Genomic DNA, 7259 nt, shown 5'->3' with positions numbered 1-7259 from the left:
CTTTGATTCCACACATATTTGACATTTGGAATTAATGCAATCAAATTTTGGCAATACTTCTAGATTTATCATCTTTCGCAATGTTTTGAAGTTTACGTGACCTAAACGCGAATGCCATAAAGTGTTTGACTCAAGCAAGTAAGAAGAAGCATTCACTTTATTGATAGGAACTGCTATTACATTTAGCTTAAAAAGGCCCTCATTTAGGTAACCTTTTCCTACATACAAATCGTTCTTACTTAGTACAACACTATTAGAAACAAAAATACATTTGAATCCATTCTTGACAAGAAGTGAGGTAGACACAAGATTCTTGCGAATTTCTGGAACATGGAGGACTTGGTTTAGAGTCACTATTTTTCCCGACGTCATCTTCAACGCAATCTTGCCAACTCCTTCAATTTTGGCCGTAGATGAATTTCCCATGAAGATTGTCTCGTCGGGACCTGCGGGGGCATAAGAAGAAAATAACTCCTTGTTAGCACAAACATGGCGGGTGGCTCCAGAATCTATCCACCATTCTTTTGGATTTCCTACCAAGTTGCATTCAGACAACATGGCACACAAGTCTTCCATTTCATCTTCAACCATGTTGGCTTGATTCTTTTTCTTCTTATCATTCTTTGGGCACGACAATCCACTGCCTTATGCCCAGATTTTCCACAGTTGTGGCAATTACCCTTGAACTTCTTCTTACTTGGGTAATTCTTTGGTCCAGAGCTTTCTTCTCTTCTATTTTGTGGCGCCTCCTCAACAATGTTAGCCCTTATTATTGTCGAGTTTCCACGTGACTTCTTTTCAGCATTTTTGTTGTCCTCTTCTATCCTCAAACGAACAATCAAGTCTTCTAGTGTCATTTCCTTCCATTTGTGTTTAAGATAGTTCTTAAAATCCTTCCACAGCGGAGGTAACTTCTCAATGAAAGCACCGACTTGAAAGGCCTCATTTATGACCATACCTTCAATAACAAATTCATTATTAATAATAAGATAAATCTTATTAATAAAATTATTGATTTGGGTCATACCTTCAGCAAGGAGGTCATGTACAATGACTTGTAGTTCTTGGACTTGAGTTATGACCGACCTAGTGTCAATCATCTTGAAATCCAAGAACCTTGCAGCCACGAATTTCTTAAGTCCGGCATCCTCAGTCTTGTACTTCTTCTCAAGCGTATTCCATAACGCTTTTGAAGTTTCCATGACACTATAGACATTGTACAAGCCATCTTCCAAACAACTCAAAATGTAATTTTTGCACAGGAAATCAGAATATTTCCATGCTTCAGTTACAACAAGTCGTTTATCATCTGGAGTATTTTCAGCCATGACCGGAGGATCCTCCTTGATGAAACGTTGCAAACTCAACGTAGTAAGATAGAAGAGCATCTTCATTTGCCAGCGTTTGAAGTCAATACCGGAAAACTTTCCGGGTTTTTCTACCGGTGCCATAGCATGAGCAGGAGTAGAACGGCTTGACGAGGCAGCAGCACTCGTAACAGTAGCACCCGTTCCCGCAACACTTCCATTAGTTTGGTTTTCATTCGTCATATTTCTGTAAAGTTGAAAACAATACAGAACTTTGTTAAATCAGTGAAGTTTTGATATCTTCAAACTGAATATCAAACCAAACATACAACACGTAACAATGGTGAAGTTTTTATATACTTCAAACCCGTACGTTTATTATTCCGGCAAAGTTTTTATGTACTTTAAACCGGACAGGAAGAATTATTGGAGTAGAAAGCAACAAGGCTTTAGTCTCCAAAACAGTATACAAAATATGAATAACAGTTTAATATATGTTTCAACACAGAAACGTTAGTATGGCAATTCCTTAAGCTTGTGAGTGTTACTGTGTTAAACCAAAAATCAAACAAAACTGTTAGAAAAATAAAAGAAACTGGAAAAACAGAAGAGTTTAAGAAATATTCCGAGTCCACAATTTTCTTGTGTGTCCTTAAGGAATTTTAACCCCCTCACACGTTGCCAAGGTAATGGATTAAATCCTCCCAGGATATAACGGAATAAACCTTCCTGCAACAGTGGCAATACAAACTGCAGGATACCAACGAACTCAAAGAACGGAGCAAAATCACACTTACGAATTTGAGAGAGAGAGACTGCGAAGTAGGATGCAGTATATTCAGAAAGAAAGAAGTTCTAGAGTGTTTTTCGTGTTTAGAAAATGGAGCCTTGCCTCAGAATTTATAGGCAATTATCAGAAGAGGTGTCTGGAAAAGGTGCCTTTTCAGAAGAATATGCTGCCTGCCGCGGTTCTACCGCGGTCGCGGCAGAACCGCGGTCAGAGAGGCTCTCTGAATCAGCCTGCCGCGGTTCTACCGCGGTCGCGGCAGAACCGCGGTCAGAGAGGCCCTCTGAACCTTCAGCAGGGTTTTGGCGTATTTTCAGTAGTGATTTGGCATTCAATTAATTATTAAATAATTAAATAAATTTTGTCCAAAAATAATCTTATCGATCCAAATCCAAATCCAAATCCAAATAGCCAAAGCCGAAGCCGAGCCGAGCGACGACGACGGCGCGAGGGTTAATTCTCTTCAACTCCTTTTAAGAGCTTTAAGAAGTGATTCTATATATAAGCACACAAATGTGGTTGTCCCTCACCAATGAGGGACAAAGTGCAAGACAAAAGTTCACTTCTTCAAATTTTTAATTTCCCTCCATTTTATTTCCCTCCATTTCCAATTCACACTTCTTCTACTTTAAAGCCCAATGGCTTAAAGTCCAACATCATCTTCGCATTCGCATGAACAAGATTCCCCACCAAGTCTAACATAAAACCAAAACAAGCTCAAACCTGGATTATCACCACATGCCTCATAGCGTTACACTTCTACCAGCCTGAAGGAGGTGACGTCCAGCTAACTTTTGTGTATTTAACTCGAGGAATGTAAGCGTCCATGTTTGATTGTATTGTGTCTCTTCCACACCTCTCCCGTGAGAATAGAAGGCAGTGCACAAAATAGGGGCTTCAACCACACATGAAGCTTGTCGAAGGTGACAACCTGTGAGATCAATTCTCAATTACAACAAAACCTGAAACATTCTAATTGTCACAGATGTTCACTATTATATTCCTATTACAATTTGCAAAGTTAGTACAAATAAAACTATAGAAGGGAAGCCTTGGAGCAACGGTAAATTTGTCTCCGTGTGACCTATAGGTCACGGGTTCGAGCTGCAGAAGTAGTCATTAATGCTTGCATTAGGTTTGGTTGTCTACATCACGCCCCTTGGAGTGCGACATTTTCTCAGACCGTGCGTGAATGCAGGATACTTTGTGCACCAAGCTGCCCTTTTTAGTAAAAATAAAACTACTATACCCTACAACTCTTGTGGACAAGAAGTTTCATTTTCACTTTTATAAACATCACTGACTGTCTCCGGTGGCGTTTCATAACCAGGATTTTTTTCATATTCAGCATGCACGCAGAGGTTTACTGCAAGTTCTTTTCTAGAGTCTAATATTTCCTCAGGTTGAAAGGTGTTTACATTTTTTTACCCATCATTAACAACTCAACATATTAGATGAAGAATGTGCCATAATCAGTAAAAAAAACAAAAAGATTGAGAATTCAATTAAAACAATATCTTTAACAAGAAGAGTGTAAAAGTGCATATGAATTATTAAAAAAAACAAACAACACTCACGATCCACTTTGTCTTGATGCTCTTTGCCACTGAATATCAAATATGTTGTATGCATTTATAAATAACTGACGATGTGTTTCAAACAACGAAAACTCAAGCAGGTTGGAAATAATGCATGCATATATCTCAATGTGTTTTAATCTAACATCATACGATTTTCCATGCACGGAATCATACACATCTATGTTTTCCCATTCAAGTCCAATACTCTTAAAAGGTAACATCATGTCATTCCATATCTCCGACCCCCCACCCCCTCTAGTAAACAGTTTATGTTCACCATACTACAATTCATATAAAGCATCTTCGTTGAAATTATAATATACCAAAAATATATAGTTACCAATTTAAAAAAATATTTATCATAAACTACATCTATTGTCATATACCAAAATGGATGGTTACGAGGGTGGTAGCACTCTTTCTTCTCAAATAATAATAGGTAGTTTCAATATGCTTCATAATCAAAGCAACAAAAAAAAATGCATCAACACAAATACCTAAAAAATACAAAAAGAAGAAGAAAGGAAATGTCTTATAAATTCGAAATCATATCATCAAGCGGATAGTTACTATTCAAAAGCTCTAGGAAGAATATTTTACTAAACTTTGAAGCATACAATTTATACGAATTTTTGCTCATATCGTTGTTATTAGCATAAATATCATTTTGCCTAAAAATAAAACACAAAAATTAAAATAACATCAAATATTTGAATGATAAGTGCGCTAAAATACTGATTTGTGACCTTTCCTCTTCTCCTTGCCTAACCAATCAATGGATTTCTTCAGCAAGTTTTCATTATCTTTGACATAACAAAATGCATATTTTCGGGTATATGCTGAATTTACATTGTCCATATACTCAATGTTCTCATTGTTCACCACCACCCTTTTTTTCATCCGCGTAACATAGAATGCAATTGCCAACCAAACTTTTAATTCCTTGTTTTTCTACCAAGCTCTTCTTCAATATAAGTTACTTTATTTACAATTGTATCAATATTGTTTTCATCACCAATATGTTCTTAAATGTCCATGGAAAAATCTTCATCGAAGCTTCCTTGTGTAGTCTGTATTGGGAAAATTCAAGTTAGTATATTGAATTTATTATGTAATGATATGTCATGACACGTGGATCGGTAAAAGAATGACAGCTGGAAGAGAATAGTTAAAGAGGCACGAGTTTTAACAGACACAAGCGAAGATATAAGAAAAACAGAAGGGATGGGTGCTCGAACCTCTTGATAATTTGGAAAAGCATCGGAGGAATGAACCTAGATAGCAAAAAAGGATAGATACGTATTATTGGTAGTTAATGAGCATTAATTACGGAAAACGTTATAGAATCTGTATTGAACAGTTACGATTGCCAATTATAACGTTATATTAAATATCATTAATTGCCCATAATAACTCCATTATGGGAGGAAAGAAACGTATTACTTAAAAATAGCTATAAAAGGTGAGGAATAAACATTTGTGAGGACATGAAATACTATTGGAATACACTTATTTAATTTGCTTTCTATCTTGCAATTGTTCGTATCAATTATTCTTATTTTTATTTGATTATCAGTAACCCGAGTTCTTCTAATAGCAAGCTTTGATCGAAATTCTTATTTTTTTGGTTAAACATAGTCAATGGAGTAAGAAGAGCAAATGAAGGACCATCCAAATCAATATCACCTCTCTTCCTTTTCATTTAATAGTGTTTTGTTCCTTGTTCTTCTGCAGTATCTTCATTTTTATCTGCAAGCAAAAATATGTATACATTATCAATTAAAAACTATCTTAATGTGAACTACAATAACTGAATCTTCAGGACACGATGTCCTGAAGTTTGAACTGCAAGAACTAAACTTCAGAATACTCGGTTATTATAATTCACATTAAGGAAGTCTTTAGTGGCTAAAGTATACATATTTTTGCTCGCACATCAAAATAAAGATGTTGTAGAAGAACAAAGAACAAAACACTATTAGGGCTCGTTTGGTACGAGGGACAAAGAATAATTAACCCCGGGACTAAATTTAAGAAGAGTTTATCCCATGTTTGGTTGGGAGAAAAGTGCGGTATAATTAATCCCGGGATTAATTATCCAGGGATTGTAGTATTTTTTTATCCCCATAGAAAGATGAAATAACTAATCCCGAAATAATTAGTCCTGGGATAATATCTTTCCAACCAAATGACCCCTTATAGGATAAGGAAGAGGGGTGATTTGGTTGTGATGGTCATTCATTTGCTCTTCTTACTCGATCGACTACACAAGGCAGCGTCGATGAAGGTTCTTCCGTGGATATTGAAGAACATATCAGTGGTGAAGAATATATTGATACAAATGTAAATAAAGTAGCTTATGTTGAAGAAGAGTTTGTTAGAGAAAAAAGGAATAAGATATGACTACTAAAAAATCAGGTTTTAGCGACCGACAAATTCTGTAGCTAAACAGAAAAATCCATCGCTAATCTCAGTTCGCAACGGATTAGCAACGGATTATCAAGAAATTCTGCTAGCTACGAGCGATTTAGCGACAGATTAGCGACGACATTCGCAGCTAATTCTAGTTTTTTTTGTAGTAGCTTTGTTGGCAATTACAGTCTTCGTTTAGACTGACGATAAAGATGGTTGTGTTGAACAATGAGATTACTGTGTATATGGTCGGGTTAAAATCGACATATACCCGTAAATGTGTGCTTCATTATGTCAAAGACGATGAAACTTTGTTGAATAAATTCATTGACCGGTTAGGCAAGGAGAAGATGAAGGTTGCAAGAAAGTATAAGTTTATTCAGTATGTTTAGCGTATTTTTTTTTATTTTTTTTTTTTTGGAGATCGTTTACCAGCCCTGAACTCGTGACCTAGTAGCTTGGAGAGAACTCCCCAACCACTATCAACAAAGATTGGTAAATTTAACATGACTTTTCATTCAGCGAGAAATTGATATTTATGCTAATAATAATCATGTTAGCAAGAATCCATACAAATTGTACGCTTCAAAAATCAATAGTAAAATATTCTTCTTGGAGCTTTCAAACAGTGGCTATGCGCTTGATGATAATGTTTCATAATTTACGAGACAATTCTTTTCTTCTTCTTTTTGTGTTTTTAGTATTTGTGCTGATGCAATTTCTTTTTCTTTGTTTGTGAAGCATATTGACATTGCCTCTTATTATTCGAGGAAGAAACGTTACCACCCTCGTAACCATCCATTTCGATGCACGACAATAGATAAAGTGTTTAATAACTATATGTTTCTGGTATATTAAAATCTCAATTAAAATACGTCACATGACTTCTAGTCCAGTGGATATCAATAGTAATTACACCGTACGTGTGGGGAGGAAATTGGGGATGTGGAATAGCATGAATGATAAAATCATTTTCCATGTCGACTAACTTCAAAATCACTGATGATGCGACACATTTTCTTTTAGGAGTATTGGACTTGAATGAGAAAAAAATAAATATGTATGACTCCGCACATAGCGAACCGTATGAGGCTAGATTAAAACACATTGAGATGTAAGCGCGCATTATTCCCAATCGCTATATAGAACACATTGTTGGTCATTTAGAAATGT

This window comes from Nicotiana attenuata, chromosome 8 (genome assembly GCF_001879085.1).
Source record: "Nicotiana attenuata strain UT chromosome 8, NIATTr2, whole genome shotgun sequence".
In the NCBI taxonomy this organism is placed as follows: Eukaryota; Viridiplantae; Streptophyta; class Magnoliopsida; order Solanales; family Solanaceae; genus Nicotiana; species Nicotiana attenuata.
The sequence above is the reverse complement of the archived record's forward strand: the minus strand, read 5'-3'. Positions refer to the sequence as shown.